We start from the raw sequence: 25,731 nt of genomic DNA, 5'->3' as shown, positions 1-25,731 counted from the left end.
CAGATACTTTGAGCTTTCAGATGTGTAAGGTACCCACTTGAACTTATCCCTCAAAGCACTTGGTCCCGTGTGCTTTTAGAATGAAGTTGTTGATAATGTCTTTCTTTCTTTATTATGCTTCTATGCTGTATATCACAAAGTGACTTCCAGTGGTCCACAGTGAAAACCCACCATAAGATCTCAATGAACAATAAGTAAGCAATTCAACAGTACATCCTATACAAATGTTTGCTGGCTTCTCAAGCCACTGGAACCATGCCAGATAAAAACCTCTGCTAAACAAGACCACTTTAAAGTCTTTCTAAAGGACATCTGGAAATTCACTAGCCAATATGTCTCAGAAAGTCTGGTGTATGCCTTGAGTGGTCAGTAGCCATACAACTCTGTTAAGGATAATGCTAAGGTGGAAGGCTATGAAGAGATCTAGTTTGAAGGGCAAAATATAATTTGAAGCACATATGAGCACATTTTTCCTGGAACTTAGTAGTTTCCTTCACAGTTGCTCCATAAGTCTTAATGAAAAGATACATTTGGTTTAATGTTCAAGCAGATGCCACTTATGGACCCATGATTTGTCTTTTGAATCTGCATCTCTGCACTACTTCCCAATTGTGCTACTTCCACTTAGTAACCTAAACAAAGGTATGGAATGCAGGTAAATTGGTGAGAGCATTGCCAGTTTTCACCTTCTCTCTAGCCATAGGAAGGAAGAGCCTGGATACTGCTTCTTTTCTTTTTCATGGATCACCTTCAATTTGCTTTTAAAAGTTTGGGGAGTGAAAAGAATGGTAGTATGAAGCTGCCCTAAAATAATATCCTTGGCTATCACTTACATTGGAAAAAGGTTTCAAAAGGCAAAAGCAAGTAAGGAAGCAAGAATAAGAACAACAGTAAAGGTTCTCACCCAAATTAGACGCATGTTCAAAGCCCAAGTGATGAAAGCATTTTTGAACTCATAAGCAGTAAACTCCACAAAAAATTAGTCCTGTAGATGATTCAGTGACTTTACAGTTTAATGATGAAGACTTCAGATACAGAGGTCCTTCAGATACAGTTGAATGAAGACTCCCAGTGTAGCCCACCACTGAATATACAATTTGAGTCATCCAGGTTTTGCAATTCAGCAGCAGCGGTGCCTATTCTAGTTGGGGTCCCTGTGAGTTTTCTGACTTAGAACTCACATTCTCAACCATTGTATAAATTGAAAAAGAATTTTTGCATTACAAAGAATCTGAAGATGCAGCTAACCAGATATGGCTAAATTATTCCTGTCTGGGTCATGGGAGGGGGGGACATTTAACCATCAGATATTTTCTATAAGCATCATTTTCCTTTAATTTCTTCCACACAAATTATTTCATATATTCCTATGGGAAACCAGGAGGTGTTATAAGTATGCTTATATATACCAAATGCATAAATGTAACCTTAAGCCGGCAGAAGTTTTCTTGGTGTAACGAATAGCATTTATTTGTGCAAAAATAGGCAACAATTTTGGGCTGGTAGACAAATTGGAATTTTGGAACATATTGTAGGGATAAGCACAAAATGGATGCAGTGGATGGGGCTCATCTATTAACAGACTATAATTATCATTGCAAAATAGAAGCCAATCAGAAAACCATCATTTACCAAAAATGACCTGATAAAATTATTCCATATTATTTTTGTTGCTTCTCATAATTCGTCTTTTCTAGAAAAAGTTTCAAACAAAACACTGAACTACTTCTTTGTGAGTCTTAATGGCATCCTTATAAAGATGGTATTAATAATTGTATCTTTGGGTTCCTATTTATTTGTTAAATTAAGTTAAGTTAAATTAAATTACACTTCATTACAGTTACAAGAAAGCCTGGAAGATAGCATAAAACTGTCTTCAGCTACCCATAGGCAGTTTGGTAGACCAATAATAATTTATTTAATTTTCATGTTTCTGAAACTATGAAAAACATCCCCTTATGTGTGCATATATTTACATATGTATATATTACAAGGCTGGAAACTCTAAGAGTTGTACTCCAACAGCATCTTGGAAAAAACTTGCACCAAACCTAAGAAAATCATTCTACTTTCCACATAGAAACTAGTATTATCTCACAGCATAACATTCTCATTTAAGTCACTTTAGGCAGGTTATTATCCAATATATGTAGATATTTCTATTATAAACTCATGAACAGACTCAAATTTTACAACATTACAGAAAAATATTTTTCATGAGGATAAATTAATGAGGGTGAAGGTTCATTCCCTTGCTTGTCAATTTGTTTCTCAACATTTCGTTACCGGGCTAGGTAACATTTTCAGCAGAGTTTAGGAGATGTCAGTGTAAGTTAATGTTGTTTTTTTCTCAAATTTCAGTAACTTAAATGCCTGTTATATAGAACTGATATAGCTGATCTAGCACCTTTCTCTTTGTTAGTTGTCCAGAAAAAACAGACCAGAGAAGAACTACTGTGCATAGGCAATTAGTTATATTTCAGCCAAACTTCTAAAATGCAAACATCTGTAGTAGCCAAAGATGTATATATTTAAAAAGCCTGGCATGTTGTTGTTTTTGAAACTCAACATTTCCCTTCAAGCTTTATCTTCTGTCATGCTTTTAGCAGGATCTGAACATTTTTTATTCATATTTGTTGTCTAAATTTTTGTGCTATAATAAAATAAATTGACTTACCAGTTTAAAAACTTTTAAATGATGATCTTGACAGCATCATTCTCTTTTTGTCAGGTACAAAAGATACATGTAAAGCAAAAAATAAAATATTATCTCTCTGTAGGAAGCAAGGATTGTTCAAATTCTGCAAACTGTTAGCCAAGAAAGTGTCTTTTTTTAAAAAAAAAAAATTAAGAATCAGTTCCTTTCTTTTAAAAATAATACCTTGGCTGATTGGCACTCTCCACATCTGTTTCTTTCTATATTTATTTATATCCCAACTTTAATATTCTTACAAATAACTCAAAGCAGAGTTATATCCAGCATATCTTCCTCTTATTTTCTCCACAGCAACAATTCTGTGAGATGAGTTGGGCTGAGAGCGTGTGACAGATCACCAAGCTCACCCAGCTGGCACAGTTTCACAGTTTTAATCAAGTCTGTGGATTTCATTGCACAATTTACAGCATAAACTGTCAAAACACACCCCAAAGCTCTTGCCTTTTTCACACATACACAGTACTAATTTTCAGATAGGAAATGTGTTATTGTTTTTTCCGGTTGTATAGTTTAGTACTTATGATATCAGAAGTTAAGATTTTACTCAATTTGTTTTTCAGAATACACAGGTGTATTCTAGTTCCAGGCAGGTTTGGAAAATGGGTCAGTGTGCTGAAAGCTGCATAAAACAAAACCCATATGAGAGAATAATGAGTAAGTACTCATATTTAGGCCTGTCTCTGATAGCAATATTCCAGGTCAATGGTAGACAGGTCTGAATATCAAAATGGAAGAAAATTATTTTAATTATCTTTTGAGTTATTGCTTTCCTTTCTGGTCAGTGGAAAATTAAATGAAATGTTTCAATCTAAATCCCATGCATATGGTTCAAATATGGCACATTTTGAGAATAAACTAAAATGTGCAGAGATCCATCTGAAGTTTCAAAAATGGCTCAATCTCATCTGTGTTGATTTGGATCTGGCAAGCTGGATCTGAAGTGAAACTTGCCATTTATATAATCAAGTAGAAGAAAAGTACAGATGCAGTAAAATTGTGACTTTTCCACATAACAGGGTGAAATATTCCAGAAAGCTAGGCTGTTAGAAGGGCACATAAAATGCTATGTTCATAAATGTTGGTACAAAGGAGTTAGGTTTAAAAATATGTCTTTTTAAAGCCTGAACTATTTTTGTTTTAGGAATAATGTTTTGAAAGTTGCGGTAGCAGTAGAAGCATATTATGTAGGAATTATTAATTTTAATAATTGAACAGAGGCAAATAATTAAAGAATCAATAAAATAAGCCTCAGGACTAGATGATGGATTAGGAAAGATAGGTACACAACTGTTCAGAATGAAAACAAATAACAGTGAAGCTGAAAGGACCTACCCCAGCTGGTCCCTCAGGAAAACAAACTCTTGACTCCATTGAAATTAATCAAAAGAATTTATACTGAGAGATAGTGGTTGAAGAAAAGTCAGACAGAATCTGAAGGTCTGCATAAAGTACAAAGCAAGTCTTTCTTTTTTCCCAACCCCAACCCCCTGACCAGTCCACAGGCAGCCAATATGATGCTGCAGAGATGTTATGGGAACACTGAAGTACTGGGTAGATAACAAGTCATCCTCAGGGCATGACAACCTTAGATCCAGGTTGGAACCGGCTGAGAAGAGTCTTCTTCTTCTCCAAAGACAATCCCACTCCCTAATTCCCAAGCAGTTACAGCAAAGCAAAAATATGTGAAGGATGCTAGAAGTCTTCCTCCCCCTCTCCCTCCAGCAGAATGGCAGGACACCTGCATGGTGGATCTGACATGCTGGCCCATGAAAAAAATGACATTAGTCCTGTAGAAATAAACATAACAAAGAGGGAGCGAAATGAAACAAAATGCAATTATTTAGCTTATGAGGGTATTGGTTGTGGAAACATTTTATAAGTCAAGGTGCCCTCACATGATGGTGATTTACAACACTAAGAAAATCCTTCCAGATAATTAAATACTGGTGTTCCCCTCTGTGCTTGTGAGAATCTAAAATCTTACGGATTTCAAAATGTTGTTCCCTCTCAACCATTAATGGTGCAGAAGGGGTTGGAAGGTTAGGTCTAATAGAAGAAACAATCTCAGGCTTTAACAAACTACAATGGAATACCAGGTAGATCCTACATAGGAACATGGGTAGTTTTAACTCAACCATCACAAAGTTGATAATATATTTAATGAGGAAAGGATCCACAAATTTGGGTCCTAGTTTCTTTGATTGCTGCAGGGACTGCAGGTAGTACACGGAGAGGTAGAGACAATGACCAATTTTGAACAGTTTGGGGTGTGTACATTTCTTGTTAGTTTGCATCTTATAGGCTTCTCAAGTGTCTGTCAGGACTTTTCTCACAACGGGCCACCAATTGGGCAACCCAGTACTTTAGCAAACCAATTGGAGGGTCATTCAGGGGCAGCTCTGGCATAGGAATGAAATTTTGGCCAGTTGTGACCCGGAAAAGGGTGAATACAGTGCAGGCATGTACAGAATTGTTATAGGCTACTTCTGCAAAGAGCAAAAGATCAGTCCAGTCATCCTGTTGATAATTAATAAAGTATTCTAAACTATTGTTCTAGTACTGAGTTTGTGCGTTCTCAGCCACCATTCGTTTGGGGGTGATGACTGGAACTGAGCCTCTGATCTGTCCCAAATAAGTTTTAAAATGCCTGACAAAACTTCGAGGTGAATTGTACCCCTCTGTCTGAAATAATGTACTAAGGTACCCCATGTAAACGGTAAATGTGATGCAAAAATAATTTGGCTAGCCCCCAGGCTGATGGTATTTTAGGACATGGGACAAAATGTATTTATTTAAAAATCAAATCAGTTACATCCCAAATAACTGTGTTTCCTGAACTTTTAGGGAGCTCCAGAATAAAACCCATAGAAATGTCTCTCCAGGATGCTGAAAGCTCAGCTACAGTTTGAAGAAGCCCTGAGGTTTTTCCTTGTCTTCTTTAGCTGCAGCACACCCAGAGCAGCTTGCTACATAGCTCTTGATGTCCTTCTTGAGACAGCTACCAAAATTGTCACTTTATGAGAAGCAGAGTCTTCACAAACCTGAAATATCCTCCACTTTAGAGTTGTAGCCCTTTGTGGGACATAGAGCTTACCCCCCTACCCAAGCCAAACCATCTTGAACCAAGCAAATGTTAGCATGGCTCTGAAACCATGGGTCCTCTTTCAGCACTGCTTTGAGAGCTGCAGCCACCCTGTTGTCAATGGGAGTTTTCCTCTTCACCTATGCTCAGGTACTTATTTGACCAGCTAGCTGGTGGGATGGGAGTACCAATCTAATTATTCTGCCTTTGGGCAATTGTATTGAGGTATATGTGACAGGGCATTAGTTAAAAAATCCTTTTCTCCTCGGAGGTAACACAGCGTGAAATTGAAATGGTTAAAATATTGCACATATTGCACCTGTTTGGGGGATAGTTTCTGAGGGGTTTTAAGTGCTTTCAGATTCTTATGGTCAGTCCAAACTTCAAAGGGTATCTTGCTTTGCTGTAGGAAGTGTTTCCAGGATAGGAGTGCCCATCTCAACGCATATACCTCTTTTTCCAAAATGGCCCACCTTTTTTGGTTTCTGATAGTTTCTCCAGGTGTAATCGGCCACTTTCATTTTTCATTTTTCTGCAATAATACCGCTCCCACTGCTACATTGCTGGCATCTGCCTGAATAACAAATGGCGCCTCTGGGTCGGGATGCTTTAGGACTGGTTCAGCCACAAACACTTGTTTGAGCTTCTCGAATGCTGCTTGGCATTCCATTGTCCATTTTAGGGGTTGACTGGGCTTATGTTTGTGCCCCACCTTTAGTTTTTAACAGCTTTGTAATAAGGATGGCAATCTTGGCAAATGATGGAATGAATTGCTGATAGAAATTAGCAAAACCCAGGAAGCTTTGCAGTTGCTTCTTGGTGTGGGGCAAAGCCCATTCCAAAATTGCTTTGACTTTTTCATGGTCCATTTCAAGTCTCTCATGTGAAATGTGATATCCCAATTAGTCTATTTTGTTTTGGTGGAATTTACACTTTAAAAGTTTAGCATACAGATTGATGGCTTGCAACTTCTGAAGGACTGCTCTCACTAACTTCACATGCTCCGCTTTTGTTTCAGTGTAAATTAAACTGTCATCCAGATACACTAGCACCCCCTTATATAAATGCTCATGCAAAACTTTGTTGATACATGAACATAGCAGGCGTCCCCTGTAGCCCAAAAGGGAGAACTTTGAAGTGGAAGCGCCCCACTTGTCCCCTTCCCTGATTTTTACCCGGTAATATGCTTCTCTTAACTCCAATTTTGTAAATATCTTTCCTTTAGCAAAGTGAGCAAGCATATCCTTCATTAGAGGCAAAGGATAGACGTTCTTCACACACATCCTTCACTGAGCCTTCTATGCATGGGTATAGCCAAAGGGTCCCATCTTTCTTCTCCCCAAACAGGACAGGAGACGCCACCTTGGGTTGAATCAGTTTTGTTGTTGTTGTTGTTAATTGCGAAGTCGTGTCCGACCCATCGCGACCCCATGGACAACGTTCCTCCAGGTCTTCCTGTCCTCTACCATCTTCTGGAGTCCATTTAAATTCACACCTACTGCTTCAGTGACTCCATCCAGCCATCTCATTCTCTGTCGTCCCCTTCTTCTATTGCCCTCAATCTTCCCCAGCATTAGGCTCTTCTCCAGTGAATCCTTCCTTCTCATTAGGTGGCCAAAGTACTTGAGTTTCAACTTCAGGATCTGGCCTTCTAAAGAGCAGTCGGGGTTGATCTCTTCTAGGACTGACCGGTTTGAACGCCTTGCAGTCCAAGGGACTCGCAGGAGTCTTCTCCAGCACCATAGTTCTAAGGCCTCAATTCTTTTGCGCTCAGCCTTTCTTATGGTCCAACTTTCACAGCCATACATTGCAACTGGGAAAACCATGGCCTGGACTATACACACTTTTGTTGACAGAGTGATGTCTCTGCTTTTTAGAATGCTGTCTAGATTTGCCATAGCTTTCCTCCCCAGGAGCAAGCGTCTTTTAATTTCTTGGCTGCAGTCCCCATCTGAGGTGATTTTTGAGCCCAGAAAAATAAAATCTGTCACTACCTCCATTTCTTCCCCATCTATTTGCCAGGAATTGAGAGGGCCAGATGCCATGATTTTGGTTTTCTTAATGTTGAGTTTCCAGCCAACTTTTGCACTCTCCTTCTTCACCCGCATCAAGAGGCTCTTTAGTTCCTCTTCACTTTCTGCCATTAGAGTGGTATCATCTGCATATCTTAGGTTGTTGATATTTCTCCCGGCAATCTTAATTCCAACTTTGATTCATCTAGCCCTGCCTTTCTCATGATGTGCTCTGCATATAAGTTAAATAGGCAGGGCGACAGTATACAGCCTTGCCGGACTCCTTTTCCAATTTTGAGCCAATCAATGGTTCCGTGTTCGGTTCGCACTGTTGCTTCTTGACCCACATATAGGTTTCTAAAGAGACAAATGAGATGGTCTGGTACTCCCATCTCTTTAAGGACTTGCCACAGTTTGTTGTGATCCACACAATCAAAGGCTTTTGCATAGTCAATGAAGCAGAAGTAGATGTTTTTCTGGAACTCCCTAGCTTTCTCCATGATCCAGCATATGTTGGCAATTTGATCTCTAGTTCCTCTGCCTCTTCGAAATCCTGCCTGTACTTCTTGTAGTTCTCGATCCACATACTGCTGGAGTCTAGCTTGTAGGATTTTAAGCATAACTTTACTAGCATGTGAAATGAGTGCAATGGTGCGATAGTTTGAACATTCTTTAGCATTGCCTTTCTTTGGAATTGGAATGTAAACTGACCTTTTCCAATCCTGTGGCCACTGTTGAGTTTTCCAAATTTGCTGGCAAATTGACTGTAGCACTTTTACTGCATTGTCTTTTAAGATTTTGAATAGCTCAGCTGGAATACTGTCACCTCCACTAGCTTTGTTGTTGCTCAGATTTTCTAAGGCCCATTTCACTTCACATTCTAGGATGTCTGGTTCGAGGTCAATGACCATCTCATTGTGGTTATCTTGGATGTTAAGCTCATTCTTGTATAGTTCTTCTGTGTAGTTTTGCCATCTCTTCTTAATCTCTTCTGCCTCTGTTAGGTCTCTGCCATTTTGGTCCTTTATCATGCCCATCTTTGCATAAAACGTTCCCTTCATATCTCCAATTTTCTTGAAGAGAAAAGTTTTATGAAACCTCAAATGAGGTGCTTGTCAATAAAGAGCCACAGTTCTTGCAATTCCCTTTGGGTCATAGAGTACAATTTTGGCTCGAGTAGCTTGGCTCCCAGTAGAATCTCTATAGCACAGTCTATAGATTGGTGGGGAGAAAGCTCATCTGATCTCTTTTCACTAAACACATCCCTGAGGTCCCAAAATTCCTTAGAAATTGTGGGGAGATCTCTCCCTTGTGTGGCTGCTCCCAATTAACTCATTGGTGCATTCACCTGCTGGGTCTTTCCCCACTCCCAAGAAGGGTGGCTCATCTGGATTTTTAATACTCGCCTCCTCCAGTTCACGTAGGGGTTCCACTTCCTTAGCCAGCCTAACCCTAGCACTAGGGGCCATTCCATCCCAGGTGCTATTATGAAGCTCAGGGTCTTGGAATGGGCCCCCATCCACATCTCAATAGGTTCAGTGATGAAAGTAGGTGGGATGCCCCCTGCAACTGAGCCATCTAATGACAGAAAGCAATTGAGACTTGGAGTTGCCTTAGCCAGATCCCCAGTTTCTTGATTAGCACTGGGTTTACCAGGCACCTGGTAAAGCTCAGTTATGGGAATTGTCATGCTTGTAATCAGGTCACTTATCAGGGGGTCATCGGAATCAGTGTCAGTCAATCACTAGTCATCATCTGGTGGGTTTGGAGTTCCATCAGCCTGCTTTGGCAAATGGGTGAACTCAACAATCTCACTCCCTTCAACGCAATTTCTCTGGCTGGTGGCAGTGCCTTGATGGCCTGCCCTGCAGGGCTGGGGTTTGCTTTCTTAGCTGAGTGGTTGGCTTTGCATTCTGCCACTCTGTGCCCTTCTTGGCCACACTTAAAACAGACAGTGGAGCGAATCTACTGAGCTGGTGGTTTGACTGCTTCTCTCTTCTTTGGGGGTGATTCCATGGCTGCTCAGTACTTGTTGTATGCTTGATCAATTTCTATCTCCTCTGCTAGGACATACCAGTCATAGAAGGTTGCGGGTGGGGGCCCTCGAGACATAGGTGTTTACAGGTTCATTGTTCAATCCATCTTTAAACCAGCTAATGAGGATGTCTTCTGGTCAGTCGTTGAGCTGGCATGCTAAATCATGAAACTCCTCAGTGTATTTAGCTACCACATGATGACTCTGCCTCACGGTTTTGATGTGGTCTCTCATTTTATGATCAGTCAGGATTCTTGAACCGACATCTGAATACTGTCATGAAGTGGTCAAAGTTTCTCAGTTTAGGCCCGTTCACGTTGTCAGAGTGACCATCCAGCGAGCCACTGCTCCTTCCAGTACAGGGTGACACTTCTCACTTTGGCACCCTCAGTTGGGATCTCTGGCACTTAGACTTATATACCACTTCATAATGCTTTACAGCAGCGATCACCAACCTTTCTGGCTTTGTGGACTGGCAAGGGAGAGAGAAAATGGTTCTGTGTGAACAGCAGGTACACAAGCTTGCACCAATAGAGCTGCACACACAAGCATGCACGCCTGCCATTTGTGCAACCCAGTTCCAAACAAACCATGGCCCAGTACCAGATCACAGCCCAGGGGTTGGGGATCCCTACTTTACAACACTCTCTAAGTGATTTACAGAGTTGGCATATTGCCCCTACCAATATGAGTCCTCTTTTTTATGTTTTATTATTATTATTTTAAACAGAGTTCAATAATAATTATTCAACAAAAACATGTTGTCTAAATATCTAATCTCTAAATCTTTTCTCTAACCATTGATAAAATAGGTCCCAAGTTTGAAAATATTCTGTTTCTTCTTTTTCATTCAACCTTAAAGTAAGTCTGTCCATTTCTGCACAATCTGATATTTTTTTGATTATTTCTTCTTCTGGTGGTATTTCTTCATTCTTCCAATATTGTGAAAATATAATTCTTGTCGCTGTTATCACATGTAGAATCAAATATGTACTTTGCTTATCAAGTTTTTCTGGCATTATACCTGGTAAAAAAAAATCAAGTTTATAGTCTACATCAGTGATGGCGAACCTTTTAGAGACTGAGTGCCCAAACTGCAACCCAAAACCCACTTATGCATCGTCGGGTCCCGGGTGGGTGTGGCCCATTGGGTGGGTGTGGCCCATTGGGTGGGCATGGCTGCGGTGGTAACATCAGACTGGGTGGGACTAAAAAGTTCAATCAATCAATCCCAACTTTGCAAGATCTTTTTTTTCCTCTTGAGAAGTTGAAATTGACTGATTGGTTGAACCTTTTTTTTTTTGTACATGGCAGCGGAGGCCTAAAGCGAAAAAGGTTTTATAAAACCCAGCTGAAGGCCTAGGACTGGGGCAATGGTGCACATGCCCACAAACAGGGCTCTGAGTGCTGCCTCTGGCACCTGTGCCATAGGTTCGCCACTACTGGTCTATATATTTCTCTAACATTTTTTTCTAACCAAGTGTATATTAATGTCCAATATCTGCTTGCTTTAACACATGTTCACCACATATGATACTAAGTATCTGGTTTGTGTTTACATTTCCAACATTTCTCTGAAATATTTTTAAACATTTTTGCTAATCTTGTTGGTGGCAAATGCCATCTATAAAACATTTTATATAAGTTTTCTTTGTATGAAGCTGACATTGTCAATTTATAGTTTCTTTCCCACAAACTTTGCCACTTTTCTAAGTCTATATTATATCCAAAATTCTTTGCCCATACTATCATTGTCCCTTTTACTTGTTCATCTTCCATTTTGAAATTTAATCAAAAATTGTACATTTTTAATTAACTTTTCATTAGAAGTTAATAATCTCTGATCAAACGACTGTTCTTTGTAAAATCCATACTGTTTAATATCTTTATCATATCTGACTTGCATTTGTAAATGTGACCACTATGTTAAATCAATGCCCTGATTTTCCATCTCTTGCCTGGATTTTAAGTTTCCTTCAGAATTTAGAATATCTTTGTAAGTCCATATTTTATTGACTAGATTTGGATGTATGAATGCTTCCATTGTTGAAAGCCATCCTGGAATTTTCAAATAAATTTTACATTTTATTTTTTCCCAAGTTAATAATAATGCATTTCTAATGTAGTGATTTTGGAAGTATTTATGTATTTTATTTTTTTAATACTATAGAAAAGCATGCCAACCAAGTTGCAGGTCATGTCCCTCTAGATACAACAATCTTTTATTTCTAAGAGTTATCCATTCTTTTATCCATGTTAATACTGATGCTTGATAATATAAAATCCAATCTGGCAAGCCAAAGCCTCCATTTCCCTTGGCTTCTTGTAACATTTTCAATTTAATTCTAGCTTTCTTTCCTTGCCAGATAATTTTTTGAATTAGAGAGTTTAAATCTTCAAAGAATTTTTTTCTCCAGTTTTATAGGTATCGTTTGAAATAAAAATAATATTTTTGGTAATATATTCATTTTCACCGTAGCAATTCTTCCTAACATCGACAGTTGAAGATTCTTCCATTTTTTCAAATCAAGCTTTATTTGGTTTAACAATTTAATGTAATTATCTTCTTTTATTGTTGAACATCTTGCTGTCAAATATATTCCCAAATATTTGACCTTTTTGACTATTTGCAATTCTATTTTTCTGATAATTACTTTTTTGTTTATCTCTAATTTTTTTAACTATTACTTTAGTTTTTTCTCTATTTATCTTTAATCCTGCTATCTCTCCAAATTGTTCTATTTTTTCCAACAGTTTAGAAATCGTCTCTAAAGGTTCCTCCAGAATGAATACCAAAACATTTACAAATGCTTGCAGTTTGTAGGTTTTACCTTTTATTTTCAATCCGTTAATTTCTGGATCTTACCTAATGTTTCTATTTAAAACTTCCAAAGTTAAGATAAACAGCAATGGGGATAATGGACATCCTTGTCTTGTGCCTTTTCATATATCAAAATTCTCTGTGTAATCTCCATTTACAATTACTTTTGCTGTTTGTTTCTGATATATTGTCTGAATCATATTTATAAAGTTTTGACCAAAGTCCATTGTTTTTAGTTGTTGAATCATAAATTGCCAAGAAACATTATCAAACATTATCAAATACTAGTGCCAGTTGTTTCCCTGGATGAAGTTCATAATATTCCAATATATCTAGTATTACCCTCAAATTATTTTTTATTTGTCTCTTTGGCAAAAGTCCATTTTGATCTGGGTGTATAAATTCAGTCAAAAATCTTTTCAGCCTCTCAGCTATTATTAAGATTTTATAGTCCACATTCAGTAGTGATATCGGTCTATAGTTTTTGATCTGAGTCAAATATGAGTCCTCTTTTGGTATCAAAGTAATATTAGATTCTGTCCTTGTATTTGGGAGTTTTGCCTCCAATAAAAGTTCATTACATACATTTTTCAATGGTGAACTTAATATATCTTGTAAACATTTATAAAACTTGAAGAACTTAGGGAAATATTCAGAGATGTATCTGCCTTGAAACTAGCCCACGTAAACTGCATAGCACAGTCAAACATCAGGAGTTGACCACCAAAAATGTTTCATGACATTTTATGTTATTTCATAAAATACTTTATTATAATTTTATTTCATAAAATAATAGATTGGTTCAGGAAGATACTGTGTCAATAGTTGGGTTTATCCCATATTCTTCTGTTCCAAAAAAACTGTCCATCTTCCTTTTCCCTAGGAATTAGAAATATGATTATTGGGTATAAAGTGGTACAGTAAAATAAAAATGTGAAACTGTACTGGAACTTAACATTGTCAACAGTCAACATAACCATAATCACTCTTTACCTTACTCTCCAATCTGCTTCGGAGATATTACTAGTATTAAAGTAGCAACTCTAAAGATTAAACTCTAAGGATCAGAAATCAGGTGGTCATGAAATGCAGATAAGCCCCTAATTTGTGACTGTTTCCCTTGAATTCCATAGGTTCTGAGAGTAGTGTGAAGGAAAATAATTTTTTTGGCCCATTTTGAACTGTTTTCACAGTGGCTTTGCAGAGCAATTGTTATATATGGCCACAGACAAAGGAACAACGGCCCCATGAATTGTTACTGGCTTCTGATGATGATAATACTAACTTCAGTATCTCTCTTGATCACATGTTAAAGCATGGGTACATGCTATTTGGAGAATGATTCTTTTTATATTACCTCCAGCTCATTAAGTCTCCAAGGAGTTTCCCCTAAACTTGCCATTAGCTTATCTTGTGAATTACTGTTGAACCTTCTCTGTAGCCATTCCACCATTTTGAAATGTGATGTCCCCTGAGTGGAGGGTCTTAATCATTTTGTTCACACACACAACACATCTTTTAAAGCAGGGTTTTTGTTCATTTTAATTACTGTAGTATTTTTCATTGTTTTTCTGATTTCTGCTTTTAATGTTGATTTTATATTTTGCAGTAAATCACCAATCTGCCAATTAATCAGACACTTGACTGAAATGCTGATTAAAACTTGCCAGCTACACATTTAATTGGTGGCAACACAGGTGGGTCAACTTCCTTCCTTCCTTCCTTCCTTCCTTCCTTCCTTCCTTCCTTCCTTCCTTCCTTCCTTCCTTCCTTCCTTCCTTCTGCTCAAATGTTAATACAAACATAGCTTAAAAATAGATCTTATTTCTGTTCATATCTTTAACTAGAATTTGCATTTTAGAATGTGGCTTTACTTCCAGTAACAAAAACCACAAGGAAGTGATCATAAATTAGTATTTTTTAAAAACTGGATTTCCTACCGGATGAGTAAGATTTAATTTTAAAAAAACAGTATGTTTCATATTCCCAATGACAAATTGATGAAAAATGGTTTATGGCTGGCTATTTTTTGAAAAAGAATTGCAATGAGTGAAAAAAGAAAAAACACAATTCCATCAATATTTTGGTAAACAAGATTTTTGACATGCAAAATCTGGATGATCATGATAGGTCACCAAAGAATCAAAGTTTTCTGAATCTCACTTTTCCATTTAGTGCCCCCCTGAATTTCTGCAGCCCAGATATACTGTAGTAGAACTCCTTTTTGGTAATAAAAAAATAAGATCAATAAATGTAGATCAAAATTAAGTATAGAGCAATGTTCTCTTGATAATGTGTTGTAGAGTGATGTTGTAGTTACAGCATTGAACTGTCATGAGATTTATGGAATGCTTTTGATCAGACAATACCCCTCCCACATAATAAATTTCAGTGTTCTGGCAAGAATCAATAAATAATCTAATGAAACATCTCTAAACATAGAAGTCAGGAATAAGATTTAAGAAAAAAAGATAATAAGATCAGTGGAAATTTCTAGATAGAGAGGAACAAGTTGAATGTTCATGTATATTCTCAATATTTTTGTTTCATTTTTGTTTGATTTGGTGTTGTTGATTTATCTTATATTTAATTCTGTACTTTTTTACTATTTTGTCCTAATATTTTGTTTGTTTATAATATTTATTCAATGTATACCTTTTTTCAATAAATACTCAAACAAGAAAAAAATAATCATGACAACAATTTAACACAGCAATGCTTCAAAAACAGAAGAGGCTGCAGTATATATATTGTATCTGTGAAAAACAGTAGATATTTAGTAAAGAAATAAGAGCTGTATCTAAAAGAAAACTGAAAGATTTTGTAAAATATTTGGCTGCCTGCAAAAAGTGAGATGCAACTTGTAGCTTCTCTTTGAGATTTTTTTCAAATTCATGTTTTGAGACCTCATAAATAGTGTGCAGTCCATGAAGCTTCATGCCATAAAAAAATGTAATAACCATTAAGATGCTGCACTTCTTTTTTTAAGGTAAATCACATCATTAAGTTTAAGTCAGAAAGCCAAACTGAGCAATCTTCATTTCACAGATTCATGTATAATTTCACAACTGTTTGATGTAGTAATATTTCTAGTCACTGGATTAGGACAACCAGTTCCTCCTTGGTTAATTTGAAACTTGCACTATCATCAACAAAAATAATACAGTAGTTCTCGAGTAACAAATGTAATGGAGCCTGCCCATTTCATTTGTAACTCAAAAATTTGTGGGAGTGAACCTAATACCTCGAATGAGACCACTCCCTGCTTGTTAAGATGTACGTGGCTCATGAGGTATCTCAGGGTGGGGAAGGCCATGGAGAGCCTAGTGATGGAATAGGCCCCCAAGGCCTCCCCAACTCACTAAAATACTTCATGCTTCCCCCTCCCTTCCTGCCATGCCAGATTCACCTACCTTGCAAAAATCCTCTCTGTTGTGATTCCTTTCTTTTTGAGGAAGAGGAGAATCGACTTGGAAATACTTTTCGCGCTGACAGTGGAAGCTCCTGTGTGCTGTAATATCACACGAGTTCAAAAGAGATCATGGTCCCAGAAGCTTCCATTTGGGGGGGGGGGAGAGTGTTTGCTTCATTTGCTTGCCTATGGAGCAAAGCATGGAACTGGAGTCAGTCAGGCGTAGGAACCAATGCCATCCATGGCCTGGGTGTGCTGCTCGCTCGCGTGCACCAGCCTTAGTTTGAGGGCAGGAACAAAGTCTTCAACTGAGCAGAGAGGCATCGTGGGGTGAGTCTCCTTGCACCTGTGTCCAAGTTGCTGGCAGCTGCAGTAGCCATCTGAGCGGCCATGATCTCTCTTCCCCACATAGCCACACAGCCTACTCCTTGCCTGACTGGCTGGTAGACCAAATCCTGACCACTCTTCTCCTTGTTTCCTCCCAACTCAAGTGACCACAACAGCTTGAATTTTTCAAGGAAGAAACCAGAGACACAGAGCAAGATTTCTCTCAAGAAGACACGGGTGCACTGCTCACTTGCATGCACCAGCCTTATTGAGGGCAATCCTGCTCTGCACTTCCATTTCCTTCCACTCAGAAGAAACTCAAGCTACTGCCACTCAAACCCTTTTTATCTGAACGGAGACCTTGGGGAGTTGGGGAGTTCCTCCTGTGTGCAAATGTAACTCTTGAAAATATAGCAAATCGTTGCATTTTTAACCATCCCATTTGCTCATAAGCAGAGCTTCCCATCTCCCCAAGGTCTCCGTTCAGATGAAAGATGTTTGAGCACCTATGGGAGCCTTTCACTCATTTCACTGCATTCTAAGTGTCCCTAAGTGCCCGAACATTTTGTATCTGAATGTAGACCTTGGGGAGATGGTGAGTTCTGTTTGTGAGCAAATGGGGTGGTTGAAAATACAGAGAATCACTGTGTTTTCAGGACTTGCATTTGCACACAGATGGAGTTCCCCATCTCCCCAAGGTCTCCGTTCGGATAAAAAGTGTCCCGGTGGTGGCAGAAAGGAGTTGGGGAGGGGAGCAGGAGACAGACACGGAGTTTGTACAGAAAATGAAAGTTTCTGGGATCCATGATCTCACAAGAATTCAGGTACCCATTCTCTGCAAAAGAGGATGGGTGCCTGAACTTGCGCGATATTATGGCATCCAGGAGCTTCCATTGACTCTCCTCTCCCTCAAAGGCAGAAATCACGACAGAGAGGAGTCAGATCTCCTCAAAGTGAGTCCAGGGTATCAGGAAGGGAGAGGGAAGCAATTATTGGCAGCAGGAGAGAGAATAGAGTGAATGTTGCAGAGCCTCTGCAATTGTTCGTAAGGGTAAACAACTGCCGTGGTGCTGCAACATTCTCATAAACCTTAGGGGGCACTTATCATGTAACTTTGAACAAACGTTAAGTGAATGCTTGTAACTTGGGGATTACCTGTACGGTCAGAAGTACAGATTTAAGACAGCCAATTCTGTTTTGCTTAACCTGAAGCTTGCATTTTGCCATCAAAAATATTACAACCAGAGGAGCAGTCAGGAGCATAAGTAGAGCTCTCTGAGCTGCAAGGTAAGCATCTTAGATGGACTTACTCACATCCCAAGCTTCCTTCCAGGCTGCAGTAATTGAGAATGGGAGAAAGGGAAGTTGAAGGTCTCACAGCTCCTATTTCCCCATAAACAATAATGGGCCAGAATCCTAGAGAAGCACCCTTACTTCTTTATTCCCTTCTGCTAAACCAATAGATTCAGAGGATACGCCACCTCTCATTTAGAATATTTCTGGATTTGTATATAGCATTCACAACTATTCTTCTCAGAAGACTCCCAGTTAGCTACCTGGAAGTAATTTACTCTACAGTGTATCTGAGCTACAAAAATCTAGTAAATCACTAGATGGCAACAATGTTATAAATTCCTGTATCTCTTTGCCTCCACTAAACAGCATACTTATTCCCTTATACATTCACAAAAGCAAAAGAAAAGAACAAACAAAGTGATGCCCAGGAAAGTTGCCAGGTCTTGCTTCCATATAACTGATTATTTGGGAAAAGCCATGGAAGAGGAAGTGAAAGTAGCAGCAGCAGCAGCAGTAGCAGCTGTTCACTTCTTTCTTTGGTTTTGCTATTCTGCAGAACATATGTAAATGAAGACTCAATCATCCAGACCAAGAGTATCTAAAAAGCTTAAATCATGGCAATTGGACCAAAGTTGATTCCAGTTGCCATGACTTAACCTTTTTAGATATTCTGTAGAACCTTCTTTGAGGGTTCTGCTTCAGAACTACAAAAATCCAGGTCATTAAGAAATAGCAAGTTCAGGAATGCTGTTTTATACTTTTTTGTGAACTCTTCCCATTAGAGCTTGTTTAATTTCCAGAGAAATTTTCTGACAGTTAGAATAATCAATCAGTGGAACAACCTGCCTCCAGAAGTTGTGAATACTCCAACACTGGAGCATTCCCTTCCAACTTTTATTTTTATTTATTTTTATAAGGATTTTATTAGTTTTTCTCTTACATACATGTATTAATTTTTCAACCAGCATGCTGTCTGGATTCAAAAACGCTAATACATAATCAATTCCTAATCCTTGGTTCTTTCCTCTAGCCATTTGTAGAATAACTCCCAGATTTGGTAGTATTCTGTTTCTCTTTTATCTTTCAGACTCATAGTTAATCTGTCCATCTCTGCGAATTCCAATTTTTTTTAATTACTTCTTCCTCTGGTGGTACTGCTTCATTTTTCCAATATTGCGTGAAGACTATTCTTGCTGCTATTATGACGTGTAAAGCCAAATATAAACTTTGTTTATTAGTCTTTTCTGGCATTATACCTAGTAGAAAAAGTTCTGGTTTAAATTCTACATGTCCTCCCAACATTTTTTCTAACCAAACATGTATCTTTTTCCAATAAGCCTTTGCTTTACCACATGTCCACCAAATATGAAAATATTTGCCTGAGTTATGTTTACATTTCCAACATCTATCTGACATATTTTTAAACATTTTTGCTAATCTTGCTGATGGCAAGTGCCATCTATAAAACATTTTACATAAATTTTCTTTATAAGAAGTTGACATTGTCAATTTATAGTTTCCCTCCCAAAATTTTTGCCATTTTTCTAGTTTTATGTTATAACTAAAGTTTTCTGCCCACCTTATCATTGTTCCAACTTTTATTATTATTATTATTATTATTATTATTATTATTATTGTTGTTGTTGTTGTTGTTGTTGTTGTTAAATAAAACATCATTAAATAAGTAATAGCATGGCAAAATGTCTCAATATAGCCACTGACTTAAAAGGGTGCCATATGATGCAGCTGCATGTTCAGAATGATAGGCTTTAGATTTGGTCAAGGATGGATAATAAAAAATGCTCTATGCTCCTTATTTCATAAATGATGAGAACTTCAAGTAGCAGCATTTACTCACTCTTTGGGGACTTCCATTTCAGTGTTTTACACCCACGCAGAATTGGCTCTAATCTATCTTGTTGAATTAGCAGGATATTTGATGTTGATCTTACTTTTCTTTTGAATCAGGTAGATCCTGTGGCTTCTTTTCCCATTGATAGCGATTAGTTTCTGATTCTTACTTAAAATGAACCTCTTTTCTCCTATCCTGAACCACATAACTGTTCTGTGATGTGTCGTTAACAAGATATTTCATCTTCACAGCTTACAGGATAGTTTTAATGTAACAGATGAATGGCTTCAAGGGGGATGGGGAGGTTGGAAATTTTCAATGCTTTCACTTTTGATGATCATCTTTTCTCCCATTGCTTTCCCAATGTTGAGGGAAAAGTCTTCATCATAGTTCAGTCTAAGCCGGGAATAAACAACACGGCGACTGCTTTAGAAAGAAGGTTGCAGTTTATTGAAGAGGAGAGTCAGACAGGAAGATGGCTCTGGAAGAAAAGAGAGAGTGAGAGCACATGTAGGGAGTGGGTTTTTATATACTCTGGGGTTCTTGAGGTTGTTTCCTGTTCCTACTTAAGGCTTTGTATTTCCTGTGTCATGTATTTTGATCTGTGTCCTTTTGGCATCTGTGGGTTAATCCTATTATGTCCTGTCTTAGAGTTTGGGTGGGGTATGTAGATTTTAGGTATCTTTGTCTTCTTAATCTTCTAGCTGGGGGCCTCCAACCTTCCTAGATTATTAACATCTGTATTTGTACAGAGTTGGTTTCTGCTTGGGGGAGGGAGACTTGGGGCTATTAAGAAAACTGGGCATGCTTTTCTGCCTCTTTAAGATCCTTTGAGGAAATATATTTTTCTGCCCTTTTAATATTTCCTTCTCTGGGGGGGGGGGGGCTGACTTCCCACACCAAGATAACCTCCTTTTTTTGCAAACAAGTTCAAATACCTGTCCTGGAAAACCACTGCTGCTAGTAATGAATGAACAAATGATCTGGAATAATAGTCCTTTCCTCTCTTATTACTTTTTTCTTCTGTCTCATTATTTCTTCACACGGTTCTCAAGCTATCATGCCCACTCAACAAACATACAAACGACCACCAGATACTTCAGCAGTGAGATTATGAAAACTCTGCTTCTTTATCTCATTGTTCAAATGTTTGCAGCCTGGATAGGCTAGACTTGCTTGCTATAATTAAATGTCTTGATGGCATGAAACAAAGAGTGGGTGGCAAGGGAGATCATCTTATGCTGCACGCCATGAAGAAACTATTTTATCTACCTTCACTATGTTTGCATCATTGGGAACCATAATCCAGGACCCCACAATTCAGACATTTTAATGACCACTCCAGAAAGTAACAGTAAATGGGAGCAGGGGCAACAGGATCACCTGAGCCAGCAGAGTATACCCAAGAATATCCTGAGGGTGGCTTTAAAATTATAATCAGAAAAAAATCAAGCAGTCTTCTACAGGATTACACATGATTTAAAAAAAACTATTTATACAAGAAATAATACTTATTTACAATTTTTCTCCATATTTGATTGTAGGGAATCAGTAACATGTGGACGCATGCAATTACTTTGGCTTTCTCTTGTTCATTGGAACCACACTTTTGGTAGTTTAGCAGTACATTAAATAGACCACAGATGCAACTCTCTATTTTCTAGCACTGATAGGTGGAGCCAGCAAAATAATTAATAATAATAATAGTAAAGTTGGAAGGGACCTTGGAGGTCATCTAGTCCAACCCCCTGCTCGGGCAGGAAACCCTACACCATTTCGGACAAATGGCTGTCCAGTCTCTTCTTAAAAACTTCCAGTGTTGGAGCATTTACTGCTTCTGGAGGCAAGCTGTTCCACTGATTAATTGTTCTCACTGTCAGGAAGTTTCTCCTTAGTTCTAGGTTGCTTCTCTCCTTGATTAGTTTCCACCCGTTGCTTCTTGTCCTGCCTTCAGGTGCTTTGGAAAATAGCTTAATTCCCTCTTCTTTATGGCAGCCCCTGAGATATTGGAATACTGCTATCATGTCCCCCCTTGTCCTTCTCTTCGTTAAACTAGACATACCCAATTCTAGCAACCGTTCCTTATATGTTTTAGCCTCCAGTCCCCTAATCATCTTTGTTGCTCTTCTCTGTACTCTTTCTAGAGTCTCAACATCTTTTTTACATCGTGGTGACCAAAACTGGATGCAGTATTCCAAGTGTGGCCTTACCAAGGCATTGAAGAGTGGTATTATTACTTCGCGTGATCTTGATTCTATCCCTCTGTTAATGCAGCCTAGTACTGTGTTGGCCTTTTTGGCAGCTGCCGCACACTGCTGGCTCATATTTAACTGATTGTCTACTAGGACTCCGAGGTCCCTCTCACAGTTACTACTATTGAGCATGGTGCCACCTATGCTGTACTTGTGCATTTGGTTTTTCTTGCCTAAATGTAGAACCTTGCTTTTTTCACCATTGAATTTCATTTTGTTAGTTAGTGCCCAGTGTTCAAGTCTGTCCAGATCCTTCTGTACCTGAAGCCTGTCTTCTGGAGTGTTGGCTATTCCTGCCAGCTTGGTGTCATCTGCAAATTTGATGAGTTCCCCATCTATCCCTTCATCCAAATCGTTGATGAAGATGTTGAAGAGTACTGGGCCCAGAACAGAGCCCTGGGGCACCCCACTACACACTTCCCTCCATATAGATGCAGTTCCATTGAGGACCACTCGCTGAGTACGGCCGGTCAGCCAGCTACGGATCCATCTGGTGATGGTTCTGTCTACCCCACATTTTTCTATCTTGTCAAGTAGTAGGTTGTGATCTACTTTATCAAATGCCTTACTGAAGTCCAAGTAAATTATGTCCACAGCATTCCTCTGATCCACTAATTTTGTCACTTGGTCAAAGAATGCAATAAGATTTGTCTGGCATGATCTATTTTTGACAAACCCATGTTGGCTTTTAGTAATGACTTTGTTTGCCTCTAGGTGTTCGTTGATTCGTTGTTTGATTATCTTTTCCAGGATCTTCCCAGGTATTGAGGTCAGGCTGATAGGTCTGTAATTTCCTGGATCCATTTTTTTTCCTTTTTTGAGGATGGGAACTACATCAGCTCTTTTCCAGTCCTCTGGTAGTTCCCCTGTGTTCCAGGATCTTTGAAAAATATAGTTCAGTGGCTCCGATATCACATCTGCCAGTTCCTTGAGAACTCTGGGGTGTAATCCATCTGGTCCTGGCGATTTGAACTCATCTAGGCTGGACAGGTGCTCCCTAACCATTTTCTTGCCTATCTTAACTTGTGTTTCTGTTTTGTTTTTTATGGCACTATTTTTGATAGGTTGGTCTGTTTTTTCCCTTTGTGTAAAGACAGATGCAAAAAATGAGTTAAATAGTTCTGCTTTCTCCCTGTTGCTTGTCACCTTCTTGCCACTTCCACCCACTAATGGACCAATCATTTCCTTCACTTTTTTCTTGTTTTTTACATGTTGAAAGAAGCTTTTTTTGTTATTTTTGACTTTGGTCGCAAGCCTTAGTTCATTTTGAGCCTTGGCTTTCTTCACTTCATCTTTGCAGGCTCGGGCTATTTGCTGATATTCTGACTTAGTTATGTTCCCCTCTTTCCACTTTCTATACTTGTCCTTTTTATCTTTCAATTTGTCAGAGAGTTCTTTATGCAGCCATGCTGGTTTCTTTTGAGAGCTGTTATTTTTCCTCTTTGTTGGTATTGTGCTAGACTGTGCTTTTATTATCTCATTTTTCAAAATTTCCCAAGCTTCTTGAGTTGTTTTCCCCTTGAGGATTCTCATCCATGGAATCCTTCCCAAGCCCTCTCTAAGTTTATTGAAATTAGCTCTCTTGAAGTCCAAGACTCTAGTTTGACTGTGTTCTATTGGTTGTGCTTCTATAATGTTGAATTCTAATATTGCATGATCACTTCCTCCCAGGGTTCCTATGGCTTCAACACCGTCTATCATTTCATCTCTGTTAGTGAGAATTAGATCCAAAATGGCTAATCCCCTAGTTCCCTTCTCTACTTTTTGGGAGACAAAGTTGTCTGCTAGGTTTGCCAGGAACCTGTTTGATCTTCCACTTGGTGCGGAGTTTGTCTCCCAGTTGATGTCAGGGTAGTTAAAGTCCCCCATTACTATTGTGATGTGCTTCCTACATACCTTAGTTAGCTGACTAGCAAAAAGTTCATCTATTTCCTCTGTTTGGTTGGGTGGTCTGTAGTATACACCTATGGCAATGTCATTTCCCCCCCCTTTTATATTGACCCAAATGCATTCAAGACAGTTTTTATCATTGTTGTACTCTATTTCTGTGGAGATGTAGTTATTTCTTATATAGAGAGCAACTCCACCTCCTCTTTTATTTGGTCTGTTTCTTTTAAATAATTTAAATCCCTCTAGCTGTGTGTTCCATGTGTGAGTTTCATCCCACCATGTTTCCGTAATGGCAACAATATCGTATCTGCCCTCATTAACCTGAATTTCTAGTTCACCCTGTTTGCTGTTCATACTCTGTGCATTGGTGTATAAACATTTGAGTCCTTTGTGGGTGGCCCTGTGTTTCCTTTCTACATAACCTGTGTGGTGCCTGAGTTCCCCTATTGTCTTACCACCTATTTGGTTAGTGCACTTTATGTGGCACTCGCTATTAGAGGCTTCATTTTGATTGGTAGCAAGGTTGGTATTCTTGTCCACACACACATCTATGCTACATGCACTGATAGCCCTATAGTTTTTAAATTGCCGGGGACAGGGTTGTTCCGTATCAATTAACTCCCTGTCCCCGCTGTTTAGTTTAAATTTCCCTCCAGAAAATCTGTGAATTTATAGCCGAGTAACTCAGTCCCTTTTTTTGATGGATGCAAACCATCTCTTTTGTACATCTTTTGATTGGACCAGCTACTGACATCGTGACTAATATATCCAAAGCCTTCCCCTTTACACCACTCCTTTAGCCACATATTGAATTGTGCTATGCGCTGGCCTTTTCCGTTTTGCTCCTTATACACTGGTAAAACCTCTGAGAAAGTAAGCCTACAGCCTATTCTGCTAAGTTCCTTCCCCAAGCTCTGGAAATCATTCTGCACAGAGAGTACATCTTTTTGGGACAGATCATTAGTGCCAAGATGTACAATAGCCTCCACATCACAGTCCTTGCTGCCATTCTTGATTATTTTAGAAATACGCTTCTTGTCCCTACTGGCAGTAGCACCTGGAAGACACCTGACCTCTTTCAAAGCCTCTGTGTCCTTTCCTAAATTTACATCCCTTATAATTGAATCACCTACCAGAAGGTAGCTTCTCTTTTTGGGAGCCTTTCTATTCTTGCATGACTGATGTGCAATAATTCTTTAAAAGCACTGTTTCTAGTTTCTGGCTAACCAAGAATTCTGGGGAATTTTGACTCCAATGTCTCGATTTAATCCTAGCATGTAGACTGAATGTGATTAATATGTGCTTGCTATTACTATAACACTGTTTTTTTTTACTCTTAGCTGTGTATTGTTTCCATATATTACCTAGATGTCAGCACATACTTAGACATTTCTTGGTTAAGAAGATTAGTAAACAGTTTTTGTCTGCCTGAGAATATTTGCTTAAATATATCACAGATTAAGAAAGTGGAGAAGAAAAATTTGAGTTGTACACTTCCCAATTTAAGTAATATACACAATAATTAAAGAAATTGGTTATAAATTCACTAAATTGAGGTTTTAAAACAGTATGGCAACTTTAGGATATGTGGACTTCAATTCACAGAATCCCCCAGTCACTTGTTTAAATTATCTATTTCATTGGCTAATGGTATTCTATCTCTTTAACATTAGAACATCCAGAATTAGAACTCAGAGTGACAAAAAGTACAAAGCAAAAGAGAAAGAGAATTTAGACGTTGTTAAATGGCAGGCTAGAAACTGGAAACTGGGAAACAGCCTCTCCCAGCACAACCCACCTCCCAGCTGTAGGGAAATAGAAGGCAATGTTAAATATGTTCAGTGTCTTGAGTTGATCAAAATATACTGCTCAAAAAAACAAAGGGAACACAAAAATATGACATCCTATAATTTTGTGTTCTCTTTATTTTTTTGAGCAGTATATATTAGATAGTATTACAATGTCTGCTTTTAGATGGTGTCTTGTGGATGGATATCTGCAGAACTCTAACATTAAATATTATGTTATCCTAATAC

The 25,731-nt window shown here is 38.5% G+C and overlaps 1 protein-coding gene across 6 annotated transcripts in view; it reads right to left on the bottom strand.

The window, feature by feature from the left end:
• The window catches only part of LOC120304971 (C-C chemokine receptor type 5-like), a 90,165-nt gene that overhangs the window by 18,658 nt on the left and 45,776 nt on the right, over nt 1–25,731 (bottom strand). For 2 of the 6 annotated variants that reach the window (XM_039336156.1, XM_039336157.1), the window contains exons 1-2: nt 2,882–3,109; nt 2,678–2,720 (exon numbers count right to left, since the gene is read on the bottom strand). The exons of 2 other annotated variants lie outside the window; for them this stretch is intronic. The gene's annotated coding sequence lies outside the window, so the exon portion shown is untranslated. 2 more of the 6 variants (XM_039336155.1, XM_039336154.1) reach the window with 2 other exon arrangements.

Source organism: Crotalus tigris, unplaced genomic scaffold (genome assembly GCF_016545835.1).
Source record: "Crotalus tigris isolate CLP2741 ecotype Arizona unplaced genomic scaffold, ASM1654583v1 scf7180000017666.27876245, whole genome shotgun sequence".
Lineage (NCBI taxonomy): Eukaryota > Metazoa > Chordata > Lepidosauria > Squamata > Viperidae > Crotalus > Crotalus tigris.
The sequence above is the reverse complement of the archived record's forward strand: the minus strand, read 5'-3'. Positions and strand labels throughout refer to the sequence as shown.